This window comes from Rousettus aegyptiacus, unplaced genomic scaffold (genome assembly GCF_014176215.1).
Source record: "Rousettus aegyptiacus isolate mRouAeg1 unplaced genomic scaffold, mRouAeg1.p scaffold_m13_p_2, whole genome shotgun sequence".
Classification (NCBI taxonomy): domain Eukaryota; kingdom Metazoa; phylum Chordata; class Mammalia; order Chiroptera; family Pteropodidae; genus Rousettus; species Rousettus aegyptiacus.
The window spans coordinates 114,867,353-114,885,426 of record NW_023416295.1 but is presented as its reverse complement, the minus strand read 5'-3'; the positions used below and the strand labels follow the sequence as shown (position 1 = coordinate 114,885,426).

Here is an 18,074-nt window from a genome sequence, read left to right as displayed (position 1 = left end):
ATTTCTCTCCTTGTAAAGTTGAAATTCTATTGGAAACAACAGAATAGCATATTTTGAAAATTAAAAAATTCAACTATAATTGTGAAGAAACAAATAATTAGGGTAAAGTGATAGTAATTCAGAGGTCTGTTTAATAGAGGAAGATCAGGAAAGGGTTCTGAAAATTTGACATTAAACCTGAAAAGAGAAGGATGAGAATGACCCAGCCCTTTGAATTGTTTCTTTGAGGCAGAGACTAGGCTGAGGCAGAGACACTGAGGCAAGACGTCAGTCATATGAGCAGAGGTGATATCATTCTTCTGCTTAGAAGCTCTTTTTTTTCTTTAAACTTGAACTTCCATTTCAAAAGGATCTGTAATTATTTTTGGCCATTTTCAGAGGTTTTTGAATCAGACATTTAACTCCTGTATAATACATTGAAAAAAAGTTTAATTTTGCAATTATTTTTTTTTTCAGGCATGCAAATTAACTAGGTATTGGCTTTCTGTTGCTTTTACTTCATGTCCATCATTTTCTCTTTAAATTTTTTTCTCATTGTCCCTTTTTCTTTATTTTTGTGTGGCTTTTTCGAGTGTGTCTTGTACATTATAAATTTTGTTTTTTGGTTTTTTTCTACTTTTATATTTCACTGCTTCAGATGCTATGTTAAGTTCTTTAATGGTGTTTCTTTCCCTTCTTTTTTTGCACTTTCCTTTGCCATTTCTCTTTTCATCCTAGCATTATTATTTTTTTGGTCATATCTTATTTTTCATTTTTTATTTTATAGAGTTTTTGATTTCTCTAATTTCCTTTAAATATCCAATTAATTATTTTCTTAAAACACCTCTTTTCTTACCTGAATCATCTCTTCATAATTGTGTTCTTTTTCTATTACTTTTATGCCAGGCTTTAATCTTGTTTTCTCTTGGGGCAGGGGCAGAATTTTTGCATAGATGTCATGTTTGTTTATTTTCCCTCTGCTTTTTATTCCTTAGTTTGATGTTTCTTCTATTTATGTGTTCATATTGTTGGCCAAGGCTTATTGGCCACCCCCACCCCCTCAACCCCTGCTTCTCTGACTCCCATTTGAATACTTCTCCAAGGAATTAAACTGGAAATCTAGATCAGTAGTGGCTCTCATATTGTGGTTTGCAAAACAGCAGCACCGGCATCATCTGAGAACTTACTAGATATTCTTGGACCCCCACCTCAGATCTCTTGAATCTCAGGGGTGGGGCCTAGCAATCTGCATTTAAGAAGCCCTCCAGGTGATTCTGAGGCAAAATCTCAGAACCATTGGTTTACATTTTTTTCCCTCCCAGTGGTTCCCATCCTATTTATGCTCATGTCACATTTCTAAATACTAGAATTTGAGGGCAATATATTTAAAATGTATTACATGATTCCCTTGGTAGTGTTTACCATTACATTGCTGTTGAGTAGAACTGTTTACTGCCTGGCATTCTTTCTCATATACTTAATATCAAATATAGTTTTGGTTTGTTCTAGTAAATACAAAATCAATCTTTTGTTCCTTCTATCTCTTGTTTATTGTACCTTTTATTTAGCATTGGCTGCAAATTGTCCCTGTGTTGTATGACCTGCTCATCCTAGTAACTGATAAACATAGTTATCAATACTATGTGCCCTCACTTGTAGGAAGTAAATTTTTTTACACTGATCCAAATTTGGAGAGATATTTGTAATAATAACTAAAAAACAGCATTTTGTTTTATACATTAAGGCCAATGGTTTATATTATCTGTTCAGTTATGTTGATTTTTCTGATAAGGAGAGAATTAAGGTTATGTACAAACATATTAAGCTTTTTTTTTTTTTTCTGGGTTATCTAAGAATAAATTAGAATTTTTGTATTGAAAGTTCAGCTTTTTGGATTTAAGAACATATCTTGCTCTGTTGGGAGGGGGATTTGGTTTGTTCCCCTATTTAAGAATGAATCGGCTAATTTGTTTCAATGTCAAATTAAAAAGAACCCCCATAAAAGATGGATTATAATGAATTTGGGAAAACTTTTGAGGCTGATAGATATGTTTATTATCTCAATGTGTCAATGTTTTCATGAATGTATATATATATCGAAACTTGTAACTATAACAATATAGTGTACTGCATGTCAATTATACCTCAATAAAGCTGTTAAAAAAGCACCATAGGTTTTTGTATACCTGACAATATGGTTTGCCTTAAAGGGTAGTTTGTGGATATAAATCATTTGTTCTAACTATGGCTCTTTGTAAATTTTACATGTTGTCTCACCATTTGTAGGGCAGAGAAAAAATAAGGCATGATGTGGTGTCATTTATAGGCCTACTATTGTGATTTTTAAGTGTTTCTAATAATCAGTATAAAGGGAAACTACAAGTGATAATGGCTCACTCACCATCCACCCTAAGTTTTTTTTTGGTATGCTGAAACTATTCCTAGATCTCAGGAAGTCAGAACTTCAGGTATGATTTATGCTTCATCAACCAGATGCTATTGTATGAGACTCTTATTAAAAAATAAACACAGGCAAGAGAGGTAGAGTGTAGGGGTGCCAACGTGGGTTTGGAGCCATCATGTGAAACTGTGACCCCCTAACATGCAGATGATTTCCTCAGCTGCTTCCTGTCATGATGTGGTGCCACTGTGTTCCTAGTGTGTCAGTGTGTTCTGTGGTGGCAGCGGTCTCAGTCATGACAGAGTTAATATGGCTTTGCAGTCAGCAATAGTACAAATGAACTACTGATTTGTTGCCTTCCTGTAGCGGTGATAGTCGTTTTCTCAATCACAACATGGACATAATGGTTCTAAGGGCTAGGAGTTAGTCTTGAGGGATTAGCCTGGAGCCTGTTCCTCCAGCTCTTCCATACTTGTGGAAGAAGATAATTCCTTATATAAAACACTTTCTGCTTAAACCAGTTAAAGTGAATTCTGTTGTGGGCATCTGAGATCTGAGTGATAATGTAATTAGTACCAGAAGTGGTTATGGGCAATAAAACATCAAAGAAGTTAGACTCGATTTTGTTTAAAAGCAACTACAGCACAGAGTGAACAGTTACTTAAATGATCACCTCTGGTCATCCACTGTGTAGACCATGATGGCAAAATGAGGAAGAAAAAAACTTTGGAGTGGGTTGTTTTTTCTTTTAGTTGTGCTGGTGAGCTAAAAGAAAGAAAGACATATGAGCTAAAAGAAAGAAAGAAATATGCTCAATATTTTAAATTCTCAGCTCAAGGAGCCATCTGAGAATCAAGGAATTTTTATAAGCATACTTAAAGACTCTCTCATCTTTCGTAGCCTCAAGACTAATTTAGATGGAAATCAGATGGAAAGTCTGATGCTGCAGGTTGTTAAAATATGAGGTAGGTTGAATTTATAGTTTTGCCTTTTATTTTTCACAAAATTGAAAATATTGCTTTAGAAAAAGTCAGACCCTATCACTGAAATGATGTCATTTAGGAGGACTTAGATAAATCTCCACACTCTGTGCCCTGAACCTTACCAAGTCCCCCTTGCCAGCAGAAGCAGCTTCTCTCTTGCTCGATGATCTTGACTTGCTTGAAGACCCTAGAATAGACTTATAAAGCAGATCGCTTGCAAAAGATTGACAGTTCTCCTCTTACAGCACCCTTACTATCCTCATTGCCACACCTAGAGCCAGATCACATCTGCATGTCATAAGGAATAATTGTGAAAGCAAGCTTTAGAGGAAAAGTCATAAACAAAAGGAGTTAAATAATTTTGCAAATATATTTATAACAGCAAACTGTTACAGATAACTGGAGATTATCTGTAAAATGGGTTTTAAAGTTAATAGATTAATGCTTTGATGGGGTAACTTTATTGATATGGACACAATTACCAGAGATATGGGACTCAGTGTATAATTTGAGCATCTGAGAGGTTTCTTTTTGGTCTGATGGCTGAATGAATCCTAGACTTAGTGGCGGCCTAGGCTAAATGATATTGAGATGCCAGAAATTCCTAGTACCATGAAAAAGTAGAAATTCAAGTCTCAGGGGATTAAGAATGAGTGATAATGTGTGTGTGTGTTAGAATGGCTTTAATATGTGTGATCAGCTCAACTACTCCTTAACGACGTCCCTCAAGAGTACCCAGATCATTGATAAATACATAGATAGAGGACAGCCATGTCCGTCTTCTGTTGGAATTGAAAATAGAACATGATTACATTAGTCAGAATCCCAACTTTAGTGAGAATGATAGCATTTTATGTAGCAGAGGGCAAGTGTGTCACCAACCATACCAGAACAGCTGGGCATAGTTATCTCACTAGGCAGAAGTGGTTTGATGACAGAATATTGATCTTGTGGCCCTGGGAATGAAATAAATGTGCAGCTCATTGAACACTTGAGGTCTGGGAACAGAGGCCTGACCTGAGACATCATGATAATCATGGTCTCCTCACCAATTCCCAGACCTAAGTCAATACATAGATACAGAGTCTCTTGAGTAAAAGGAAATCATTGTTTCTTCTCCCTGTGACTTCAGATTCCTCCTTTTTTATTACAACAAGGAATTTCTGGCATCTTTATTCATCCTGGGCCATCATTTAATCTAAATTTTGTCAACCAATGATCAGTGTCCTTGAAAAAAGACTACTAGAGCATCACGAATACATGCTGTAAATCTTCCAATTGCTGATAAAGAGATAATGGTGTATTGGGCAAAAGAAAATCTCAGATTTTTCAGTAATTATTGATACTGATTCTGAGCTAAAATGAATTCATAGGGACCTAGCTGCCACTATGGTTAACTGGTCATAGTGGGGGCTCCTGGGTTCTAGTGATAAATGAAGTTTTGGCTTATATCTACCACAAAGTATTTTTGATAGGTCCATATACATATACTGTGGTTATTTTTCCAAATGCTAGTTCTTATATATAGGTATATATCAGGATCCACATATGCCATGCTGTATGGTAAGTAACTATTCTTTTGGGAGACAGGTCTTGGTGTGCTATTAGACTAACAGAGACTGGATATACAACCAAAGGGCATACACACACACACGTGTGTGTGTGTATATGCACACACATATATGTACACACTGAACTACTCACAAACTGAGTGGTGTCTAATTTGCCAAGTCATAAATTAGGGCATGTTCAACATCACTCTGTCACCAAGTGGAATTATCATACATGGTATAAGACTTGTGCAAGTCCTCTGCTGCACTTCATTCTTTCCTCAACCTACACTCATGACCTCATGGGAAGCCCCATATAATCTGAAAAAAATTCAAGTCTGTTTTTAGATTGTTCCTCATTATATGTGGCATGAGATGGAAGTGGACTGATCGCTGAAGCATTAAAGCTTTGCTCGAGGGTATTACTGGAAGACAGTGGAAGAAGGAAATCCTCCCAGTGGACTATCTTGTCTGGAATGAATGATAACTGAATGTATGTACACATTTTGATTCATGGGCAACAGCTAATGGCTAATGGGTTGGGTAACATAAGTTTAGAGGATTTTGGACATGGAAGTTTGAGGAAGAGGTAGAATGGACCCAGAGGCTGAGTTGTATGCCCTTTATGACTGCTCTCCAAAGGATTCCACTTTGGAGATGAGGTTCTAAAAATCAAGTGAACATAATGGTCACTCAGTAGATGAGAGAGGAAGTCTTTCTCAAGCCACTGCAATGTTTGTTCATTGGGTTAATGAACAGCTCAATAACATGAATTTTCCTCCACCATAGTTGATATGGCTACATATCAACTAAGTGTCCAAACTGCCAGAAACAGAATAATGCTCAGGTGGCTTAGTGGTAGATAGATTATATTAAGCTCCTTCTATTACGAGGAGAGTAGTGATTTTCTTTATTGGAAAGGAGTTACTCAACTGGATTTGGATTTTCCTTCTCTGCTTACTATGTTTCTGCCAGCAAACATTTAAGGAGTTAGTAAATAGTTTATTTACAATATCACACACAATACTTTTTCTGACCAAAAAACCCCCTGATTTTATAGCAAAAAAATAAGGCATCAGGTTCCTACTTATGAGAAACAGTGGTAATATTCATCTAGAATCAGTTTCCCCTATAAAATGGTGAAATGGACCATTGAAGACTCAGTTACGGCAGCTAAAAAGTAACACCTTGTGAGATTGGAATGCTGTCTTATGGATGTGGTATTTATTCTGAGCTACTGACCAACATATTTCTCCCATAGCTGGAATATATAATGTCTAAAAACAAAGTGAAGGATTTGGGAGCGACATCTCTTACTACTATACCAATGTAATACAAATGACCTACTTTTAAAATGTTTCTTCTTGCTGCTGAAATTATTGGCTTTGCTGGTTTAGAGCTCCTAGTATCTAAGAGAGAATTACTACCTCTAGGGGATACAACTGGCTATTTTAGGAAAAGAAGGCTAATTTTTTTTGGCTTATATGATTGATCCTCATTATCGAGGGGGAAACAGAGAGAGGAGTATGTCTGGAGCACTAGTAATCCTCTTGAATGTCTCATATGACTTCCAGTCTACAGCTGGAAACCTGCAGCAGACAGGCATGTTGTGGAGGCTATTTGTTGTTTAGAAATACAAGTATAATAAGTAGGTTGTATATGGATGCTAATTATATAGAAAGTAGCTTTATAAACAAATATTCCAATCTTCTAGAATCAATGGGTGAGAAACTAAAAAAAATGCCCCTTCCCTCCTCTCCCCCCCCCCATTTTCTGTGTTCCCTTGAAGCTAAGGTTCTGGTCATGATTTAAATTACACCAATCAGAAGCATTTTAATGATACATTGATTAGTAATTGAGTCACACTGGTGGAGAGGCAGGATGCGGGGCATCCATTTTGCTTATGAAGATAGAGGGTGACAGACATTGCATGTTTCTGGGGTCATCTGCTAAAGCTTCCTAATTTAGAACGTGGAAGCATTCTAATTAAATTCCTGCAGAAGTAGCTTTCCTGATCATAGTAGAGTCAGTGTGGCTTTGGGAGCTGTCTTTTTTGTCCTGCTTTTCCAACAATTTTGTAATCACTTAATTTCCTTTATCAAATCTTGTTCCACTTCGGCTAACAAGAGTGGATTTTATTTTCTGCAGCTGAACCTTTGCAATTTGGAGACATTATTGGGATTTTTTTTTTTTCAGAAAAATTTTTATTTACTTCCAGCCAGCCATGCTGTACTACTCTCTTGAGAGAGTAAATTATGTATATCACTGGAAATTTCTTTTAATTTAGTCCAAATTTAGACAATGTTTTTCAAATGTTGTGCTCCAAGCTTAGGACTCTGTTTTGTTTACAGGGTTATTAAGAGTTTTTTTTTTTTTAATATATTTTTTTATTGAACTTGGTTTTTTCATTAAAAATTACTTGCAACAGAAAATAAGAGATCTTTAATAGGTTGTTATATTAAAAATCTTGGATAGATTCATTCTAAAGTTATTTTAATTTCAAGCTCAGTTTACATTCTGTTGCTCAAGCTGGCAAGCTATAAACATGTCTTCCTTATCTATTTGGGGATTCCTTGAAATAGGAGAACAAATATGTCTAAATCTAAAGATATACTCTAAGTGATGTCAATGGGATAGACTTTTTAAAAAATAGGCCTAAGAGTTCCATTTTTTAAAACTGGGAATAGTCTCAATGTTTCTCAACCTTGGCTGCACACAGAATAATCTGGGAAGATTCTAAGAAGTATTAATGCAAGGAACCACACCTCAGACAAACTGAATCATTTTTTAGGGGTAGTTATTTTTAAAACCACCCCTAGATGATTGTATTAGTCCGCTCATGCTGCCATAACTAAGTACCACAGACCAGGTGGCTTACGCAACAAAAATTTATTTTCTTGAAGTTCTAGTGGCTAGAAGTCCAAGATCAAGGTGCCATCAGAGTTAGTTTCTGGTGAGAACTCTCCTTTCTAGCTTGTAGATGGCTGCCTTCTCTCTGTATCCTCCCTCAGCCACTCCTCTGTGTGCTTGTGGAGAGAAAGAGATTGCTGCTATCTCCTCCACTTTTTTTTTTTCTTTAGGTGAGGCAACCCTTGGTTGATCTCACAGATTGCAAACACCTCGTCAGTTTACAATCCCTTATTATTTTTATTTTTTACGCCTACAGCACCTGGTCTTCCTAAGTGGTCTCCCATCCAAGTACTAACCGGGCCCAACCCTGCTTAGCTTTCGAGATCAGATGGGATCGGGCTTGTTCAGGGTGGCATGGCCATAGACTCTACCAATTTTTATAAGGATAACATCCTATCAGATGAGGGCTCTTTTGTATAACCTCACTTAACCTTAATTATCTCCTTAAAGGCTTGTCTCCAAATACTGTCATATTGGAAATTGGGCCTTCAATATATGAATTTTAGGGAGACACAATTCAGTTTATAACAATGATGACTGACAACCACTTGTTTAATGGTATCATTTGGTGTTTGGGGGCTGAATTTTAAGACACAGGAAAAAGCAGACAAGTCATAATGATGTACTGGGTTTAGAATATGCGGCAACTTGGCAACTTCTGCTGGATAAAAAAGAGAAACAATGCTAAATAGAGAAAGACATGGGATGAGGCAGAAGCTACCCAACCAGAACATTTAGTCTGAGTAGGATAGCAGGTTCAACTCTAGTTCAAGTTTGCCTTGTCTCCCAGTGTGTTGAGACTTGTCAAGTGCTAAAGTTTTTAAAGTTATGAATCCTGAAGTAAATAACAATGTAAGAATCAGTTTCCTATTTCAGTGACGGGAGCAGCAGGAAATGGATGTACAGTCCTAGAAACTGGCTTTCGGGACAAAGTTCTTGACTTTTTCTGAAAATTGTAAAGTAAGTCTTGAGGCCTTAAGAGCCAACCAGAGCATACAGTGGGAGGCTAGAGAGAACCTACAGAAGGCTCCATCTATCCCCATGGATAACTGTTGTGAGAACAGTTGACTATTGTTAAATGTCACTTGTTGGTGGAGTGAAGAATTTTTTAAAATCTCTGATATGACTCTTATTGCTCTGGTATCAAGAGCAATCATTTGTGAACTTTAGTGGGCACCAGAATTACCTGGAGTGGTTATTCAAACATGAATTGCTTGGCTGGCCTTACTCCCAAAGTTTCTGATTAAGTAAGTCCAAGAACTTGTACTTATAACAAGTTTTCAGGTTCTGCTGGTACTGCTGGTTTGGAGACCACTTTGAGAAACACTGATTCTATTTGCACATAGTAGATGTTTTACAATGTGAGCTTCTTCTTTTATTGTCTCCATAATTAAATAATTAAATGATATCTTCAGGTATTAATAATTAGAAATAAATTTTTAGGTACCTCAATGCCATTTTTAATCATTATGTTGCCACAATTGGGCAGAATAAGGGGAGGTGGAAATGGTACAATATCCTGGCCAGATGGACCTGAAACTGGAACAAAGCTAGGAGAAGCTGGTGTGACTGATGATGGGTGTAAAGGATTATCATTCAGGTGCTCACAGGCTATCTAACTAAAGGTTTAACTGATATTAAAGAGAGATGGTACAACTTCCCCTGATACAGAATTCATATAAGGAAGAAGATACAAATATGAATTTAACCAAATAGGAAAGTATCCCAAATCCAACACACAGGACACCCTTGCAGTAGTCTTCCCGGCACCCTCCTTTACGGGCCTACTTCTCATCCCACCCACATCGGTCCTCTATGTGCTGTGGTTTTGCTACAGTGACCCTATAACTCTGTGGTCAAACTGAAGTGATCCAATACTTTGGTGGGATTAAAAAACCCCTTTTATTGTGAAATAATTGTAAATGTGTAGAATTGCAAGAATAGTACAAAAAACTTCCGCATATCCTTTATACTCATCATGCAGATTCAGCAGTTGTTACCATTTTGCTACATTTGCTTCACTCTCTCTGTATATCACAGCACATGTATTATTTTTTACTCATTGTGTGAGCAAGCAGCAGGCATTATTCACCTTTATCCTTAATTCAATGTTTATTTTCTAAGAACAAGAATATTATAATTGTAGTATGATGGATTGCAAAATGGCCAATTATTTCTCCTATGCTTGTATGCATCTCTTTTTTGTAATGTGACTTTGATGTTTCTCCCATCAAGGGAGGGAATCTATTTCTTCATTTCTTAAATCTGGGCTTACCCATGTGACTCGCCCTGGACACAGGATATTAAACATTGATGCAAGCAGAGGCTTGAAAAGTGGGGCTTGCCCTCTCTTGATGCTGGAAACCTTTCTGCTGCAGTGTGAATGAGCTGGGCTAGGCTGCTGGGGGATAAGAGACATGCAGCTGTCATCTTGGTTTACATCATACCAAGTGTTGTTAATGTGAGTGAGGCTTTCTAGACCATACGGCTACAGCAGAACCAGCTCAGACTACTAGAATTACCCAGCCAACCCATAGAACCATGAGAAGGAACAAGTATTTATTGCTTTAAGTCACTATATTTTAGGGTGATTTGCTGCATAGCAACAGTGTAAAATGACCAAACACATGAAATTGAATAGTAATACAATATTGTTATCCAATCCATATTCAAATTTTTCTAATAGTCCTAAAATTTTTTTGATAGCAGTTTTTTTCTCCCCAACTCATGTCCAATCCAGGATCATATACTATAATTAGCTGTTATGTCTCTCTTTCTTTTTAACTTTCATAACATTTTATTATTTTTTTTTGACACACTAAAAGCTGTACATAATTACTGTATACAACTTGATAAGTTTGGAGATAAGTATAAACCTGTGAAACCATCACCAGAATCTATGCCATAAATTTGTCCATCAACTCCAAACTTTCCTCTTGCCCTCCTATTTATTTTGATGATGATGATGAGGATGATGATAAGAACACTTAACATAAGATCTGCCTTCTTAGGATGTTTTTAAGTATACCGTACAGTATTGCTAACTATAGCCAGTGTTCTGTGCAGTAGATCTCTAGGACTCATTCATAACCAAACTTTGTACTCTTTGACTAATACTTTTATTCCCCCCCAACCCCCCACCTCACCCTCAGTTCCTGGCAACCAGCAGTCCACTCTCTTCTATGAGTTTGACTATTTTGAATTTATCATATAAGTGGTATCATGCAATATTTGTCCTTCTGTGACTGGCTTGTTTCACTTAGCATAATGTCCTCCAGGTTCAACTATGGTTTTGGAAATGGTAAGTTTTCTTCTTTTTAAAGGATGAATAGTAATCCATTGTAAGTATATCTCTTATTTTTTTCAATCCATTCATCAATCGATAGACATTTAGGTTGTTTCTATGTCTAGGCTATTGTAAATAAAAACTGCAATTAACATGAGAATTCAGATATCGTTCTGAGATGCTGATTTTTTTTGTTCATTGGGGTAACATTGGTTAATATAATTATATAATTTAGGGGTGTACATTATAGTTTGACATCTATCTAGTCTGTTGTGTGATTACCACCCAGAGTCCAGTTTCCTTCGGCTACCATATATTTGATTCCCTTTGTCCACTTCACCCTCCCCCAACCCTCCTATATTTGATCCCCTCTACCCTGTCTACCTCTTCCCTCCTCCTCCAACCCTTATCCTCTGGTAACCATTAGTCCATTGTCCATGACCCTGTGTCTCTGTTTGTCCTGTTCATTTGTTGCTTTTAGGTTCATATCTCACATATAAGTGATACCATGTGATTTTCAACTTTTTTGATTCTCTCAAGGTCCATCCAGGTTGATGCAAATGGCAGTATTTCATTGAGATGCTGATTTTAATTCCTTTGGATGAATACTCAGAAGTGGGATTGCAAGGTCGAATGGTAGTTCTATTTTTAGTTTTCTGAGGAACATCCATCAACACTGTCTTTCTTAGTGGCTATACCAATTTACGTGACCACCAACAGTGTATAAGGGTTCCCTTTTCTTTATATCCTTGCAAACATTTGTTACCTTTTTCTTTTCTTGATAATAGCTATCCTAACACATGTGTGGTGTTAGCTTATGGTTTTGATTTACATTTCTCTAATGACTCGTGATGCTGAGTACCTTTACAATACTTGTTAAGCTATATGTTTAATTTCTTTGGAGAGATGTCTATTCAGTTTCTTTGGCCATTTTAAGATTGGGTTAGCATACTTCCTGCTTACAAAATATATTACAAAGCAACAGTAATCAAAATAGTATGGTACAGGTATAAAAACAGACATATAGACCAGTGGAACAGAATAACAGAACCCCAACATAAACCCACATTTATAAGGTTAACTGATCTTTGACAAGGGTGCCAAGAATACACTATGAGGAAAGGTTAATTTCTTAAATAAATGGCATTGAGAAAACTGGATATCCACACTCAAAAAAATGAAATTGGAGCATTATCTTACATCATCCTTCATAATCAACTCAAAGTGGATTAAAGACTTAAAATTAGACCTGAAACTGAAAAACTTCTACAAAAGCTCATGGACATTCATCTTGGTAATTATTTCTTGGATATGACACCAAAATCACAGGCAATGAAAGCAAACATACACAACTGGGATTATGTCAAACTAAAGAGCTCCTGTACAACAAAAGAATCAACAAAATAATAAGGTAATCTTTGAAATGGGAGAAAATATTTGCAAGCCATATAAAGATAAAAGATTAATATCTAAAATATATAAGAAATGTACACAACTCAATGCCATGTCTCTTCAATTTCCTTTAATTTGGAACTCTTCCTAAGCCAGGTCCCCGCTGCCCTCCTCCCCTGCCCCTGCTACCAATAAACATTTTTGGAGTACAGAGAAGTTGTTTTGAAGAATATCTTTCAATTTGAGTTTATTTCTTTATTAGATTTAAGTAATGCATTTATTTTATTTTATTTTTTTTTGGCAAGAATGCTGCATAAGAGATCCTGTGTCCTTCTTGGTGCTTCATATCAGAAGGCACAGGATGTTAGTTTGTCTCATTATTGGTTAGGTTGATTTTGACATTTCATTATGGTGGTGTCCACCAGGTTTCTCCCCATAATATTATCATGTTTCCCTTTGCTAGGTATCACCATGCCAGAGAGAGGATTGAAAGGCCCTAGTACATTAAGGAAGAACAAGCCAGGATTAGCACTCTTAATTCTTCTGATATTACCAATACTAATCCATAAACCTGACCTGTGACACATACTACCCATAATGCTAGGCATGGGTATTCTTTTTTTCTGTCAGTCAAACTACATCTGCAACCTATCCAACTACTGGCTGGAAGGGTTCTAAATATACCACCATTTTTAGGACAATTGGTGGTTATGATCGGATTTGGGGTGGGTTCATGTGACTCATCCCGGGTTATGGACAGTTGAGCACCTGGGCACACCTACGTTGGGAACAGAAAAATCACTCCAAACATAACCAATCTAGTCGTGCCAGGAACATGGGATGATATCACTGAAACTATGATATCCATGGTTTTGCCATCACTGGTCGCCCCACTGGGTATTTATTGGGTACCCATGAATGGGACTCACTGGTTGTGTGCCACAAATATTTGGCACCACTTCCACTGGGGTGGTTGGGCTGCTGCACTGTGAGATTTCCTTGAGAACAGAGGAGAGTCTGCCTTGCAGTAACTGAGATTGCCAACTTCTCTCTCCTCAAGGCCAGATGGGCGTGTTTTGCTTTCCACTGGTATGATTATTTGGCCAAAGTCTTTGTTCCCTCCATGGGCCTGGAGGATGTTATAGCACACACAGAAGGGCTTACTATGTGTGCTATAAGTGATAGCCAGCAAAGCCTGTCTTTATCGAACACTGAAATGTCTCTAATGAGAAAAGCTGTCTTCCAAACAGAATGGCCTTGGATGTTATTACAGTCTCCCAAGGAGGCACCTGTGCCGTTATTCAAACAGAATGTTGTGTCTTTATACTTGATGCGTTGGCTAGTGTATTGTCTTTATTAAATTACATGAAGCCACAATTGAATGCCCTGAGTGATCCAACCCTCTGCCTAGGCGACTTAGGAAATCAGTAGTTCTGATAATGGGGCTCTTGGTGGAAAGAATTGTTATTTGTGTTGGAAATCACTATCTTAATCAGTGTTTTCAGTTGCATGTGCCTATATTGTTCCTGTGGTATGTACCTCAGGTAGCTGCACAAAATGAGTCACCTCCATGCTAGTAAAACCCCTTGTGATTTGTTCAGGGCACATTGCAAAAGATGGGGGCATATGAGATTGTACGAGATGTGGAGCACTAGAGGAGGTCATCGAGAAGATGTGACTGCTTGCTGGCTGACCCATAAATTGGACCTGGGCCATCAGAGTCTCCTTACCCCCTTCCCTGTTCTTGAAATGTATGTTCTGCCCAGTGTTCTCACAGTGGGAATCATTTCAAGGACACAGCCTTGGAAAATACAAGATGTTGAGACCATCTAGATAGTATATATGACTGAACCCAGTTAAGGCCCCTATATAAACTGTTAAAATTCTAGCAAGCATGTGCAGAGATCTACTCATCTGGCGACCACCCACAACAAGTCTTGTACGTAACTTCCCTTGTTTGGTAAAACTACCACCTACTGATCCAGAGTGGCCTGCTTCTTTTTTTCAGTTTCCCCCTGCCCTCTGTGCATGGTGCCAGATTCAGATTTCACTTGAGAAGCTACTGAGGTACAAACTATCAGAGTAGTGCCTGTCCGACAAAAATTGCTGATCCTTTATACTCTCACTCTGCTTAGTCTAGATATGGCTGGGCTGAGAAGAGACTGACCTCAGGCTGACTCTCTGCATTTGAGGCCAACCTTGAAAGAGCTGACAGTTTGAGGCCATCTGCCTCATACATGGGCAGCAAGTTCTTCTGGGAGGTTCAGCTCTGTGTCTACTACACCAAGATACTAAAAAAGTGAGTGGCATCTATTTCTCTGAGTTAACATATGCTGCTCTCAGTTAGTTAAAACTAATTGTGTGCATTAATGTGATAGTGTGTTTTTTCTTCTAAAAAGCTGTTATTAAATTTATGATGCATACACAGCCCATGTCGTCATAGAATGGGAAAAATACAGCAATTGAAATTGAGTCATTAAATGAAAAGTGGTCATTAACTTCTTTGAAAATTTCCTGTCTTATTCCATTTATTTTTTAGAATATAAAGGAACCTTGAAAACTTTACTTTCAAAAGAGTTACTTCTCATTCAAAGGAAATGATAGTAGAAAAAACCAAAATAATCACTGATATTTTGATACCAAGGTTCCTATGGATTTATTTAAAAGAACAAGTTGAATAATACCTTACAGGGAGGCAGAAAGTATGCAAGAAGAACAAGATAAATAATGGAAAATAAAAGTTTTTTTTTTTTTTTTTCCTAGTGGTAAGAAAGCTGGGGCAGTCCAATACATCATGGAGACAAGCGAGCGGTGATAACAATAAAAGATATTCTTGGAATGGATATCCTCACAATTCAAGTGACTGGCCTTAGTCCAGGTCTTTATTTCTAGGTCTTAAAAATGATATGTGTCTGAGCATCACCAAAGGTATTTTTTTTTATTGGAAAATGCTATAACTAAGGACAGATATGATTGGAATTTGGAAGGCAGCATTTATCATTTCTAAATTGGATTGCTTATATTTATAGTTCTTTCAAAAGTACCAAACATGGAAAGTTTCCACTTGCAACAATTCTACAATATTGTATGTTAGTTCAAAAAATATGAGAATGAAGTAGTGTTGAGACTTGATTTTATAAAGACAGTTTGGCAAATACACATTGGGCCTGGAATCTGATACCAAGAGATCTAATCAATTTAAGTCATTTAGTGGCATTTATCTAGAAATGTATACCAAACACAGGCATTTAGAAGATGAAATAAATAGCTACAATAAAAATGCTCCAAACCACAGTCTAGCAAAACTATGACCAATAAGAACAAAATTATGAGATGTCTATACATATTATACAAGGTAAATATACCTTATAAATTCTACATATATGGAATAAAGATTAAATGCAAAAATGTTTTCTGTAAAACTGGGTTTATATAATGCCACAATTAGATGTGGGCTTGGACTATAGTTTTTTTTTAATTTAAAAAAATGAATATTTTATATAGCATAGCTGCCTGAAACTTCGGATAGTTGTTGAACTGTGCCTAAAATATCTAAAGTGATATCTATATATTTGTATTAACCAATAATCATTATTTCTAGGCCTATGAAAGGAAAATAAACAAGTACAAATTAATACTTAGAACTATGTTCTAACCTAACTTCATACTGTATTTTGTCAAAGTGAGATTCAAGACATATACATCAGCCATTGCAAGGGACAAAAAGCCCCACTGCCGCCTTTTGTGAAGCAAAAACCTAGATGCTTTTGAGAGATAAGTCTGGGGGCTATAATTGCCACATATGTAAATGAAAAGTGTTAAATCATTTTTGAAGATCATTTTTTTACAAACATTTCAGAGAATGAGCAATTTCTACAATGTCAAGCACCGTTAATTGAAGTTGCCCTTGCTTTGATAAATTTGCCTCATTGACTTGATCCAGAAGCTTTGTTGATTAATAATCTATGCTACTAATTGAAAAATACATATGAAGAGTATTTACTTTGATTTAGTTTAGCTTGATGCCGTAAGTGGAATACTGTACTGTGTATTAGGAAGTTTAAACTCAGATGCTGAATTATGGGATAATATACTGCTATCATAAATAATAATATTTAGAATAACAATAATAGCAACAACATTGAAAATATCAAACCCAAAATTTAAAATGCCAAAAAAAATAATGGCAATAAATACACTGATTCAGAACTATAAAACCTGATTAAAAAAATCTTTCCCAATAGACCAGATATTTTATTCCCTAAAACTAATAATATAAAGATGTCTATGTTTATAACTGTTCTAAATAGAAACACCTCGGTAATGGAGGGGAACAAAATTAGTGTAGCCTGTGGGTTTGACACAAGATTTGATGAGCGATGGAAATTGAGGAATATCAAAATAAAGGTAATTGTCTTGCCAAATGGAGCAGTTTCAGAAGGGCTAATGGGAAATCTTAACACACCTGGAGAATCTACCACATGTCATCATCAGTTAAAAAGTTACTACTTCCTGCTAAGTGTCATATTTCAGGAGATTTCTAAATTATAATGTCTTTGGCCAGTAATGTTAAATTGACTTGAGAACAGATTTCTATGAACTGCAAAATCAAATATAAAATATAAACCCAGGGCAAGAAATATCAAACCATGTCTTTAAAATAAACAAAGAAATATCTTGGAGACTATCGTGAAAAATTGACTACAGAGGTAATTTCTATGAACTGAAGACATATAGAAGCCACATTCGGAAGGTTCCCAAATGCCACTGAAACAATTTGGCCTTGAGAAGAAATAAATCAGACAGATGGAACCATGCAAATGTCACCTATTGGAAATCTGAACAGGAGGTGACTGATGTAATAAAAACAGTTTGTAACCAGAAAGCTCAGGTCCTGACTTATTGCAGACTTCTGGTACAAGAAGTTCATGACAACATTTGGAGATGTTGCAGGCTGTATCATGAGTAAATCAACAGAATACTGAATTTAATAAGGCTTGAAAACAAGTAACAATCGTAAATAACACTATTTCAAAGTCACTAAAATTTAGATCAGTTACATTTTACCTACTTTCTGTAAACCATTCGCATCAATTTTGTTACAGATTTGTCTCATTGAGAGGGAAATATGTCCACTGATGAGCTTTATAAATGCCACTAATTACTGAATAAATAAATCAACTATTATAGATTTTATTTGCATTTAGGTACTTCATTTTCTGGCCAACACAACTCCCTCCCACACACCTTTACTTTTCCCAGTTCCATGTATTTGATAATGCTCTCTGCTTTTTATGGAAGCCCTTAGGCCCCATTTCTACATATCCAATCTTACTTTCACATGCCTCTTTTTCCATGAAGCCATTTCTGACCACCCCTAGCTAGGTATAATCTCTTCTTTATCTGAACTTTATAGTCACAATTCACTTATGGCTCTTTTGCTTTTGACCTCGTATGCATGTAGCCCATTGTGTACTTAGAATATTTCCTTATTAAGACATAATTTACTCAAGGGAAGAGTTTAAATCATTTGTATTTTCTCTTCGGCAGGTAATAATATCTTGCACATATAG

General features: G+C 36.5%; 1 long non-coding RNA gene and 1 other non-coding gene across 2 annotated transcripts; one reads left to right on the top strand and one right to left on the bottom strand.

The window, feature by feature from the left end:
- The first annotated feature begins 1,571 nt into the window (after nucleotides 1-1,571).
- Nucleotides 1,572-16,621, top strand: LOC118613755. The gene is made up of 3 exons (XR_004955795.1): nucleotides 1,572-3,345; nucleotides 14,637-14,800; nucleotides 15,265-16,621. It is a non-coding gene; the product is annotated as an uncharacterized LOC118613755 (long non-coding RNA).
- Nucleotides 8,071-8,189, bottom strand: LOC118614375. The gene has a single exon (XR_004956024.1). It is a non-coding gene; the product is annotated as a 5S ribosomal RNA (ribosomal RNA).
- Nucleotides 16,622-18,074: the final 1,453 nt, after the last annotated feature.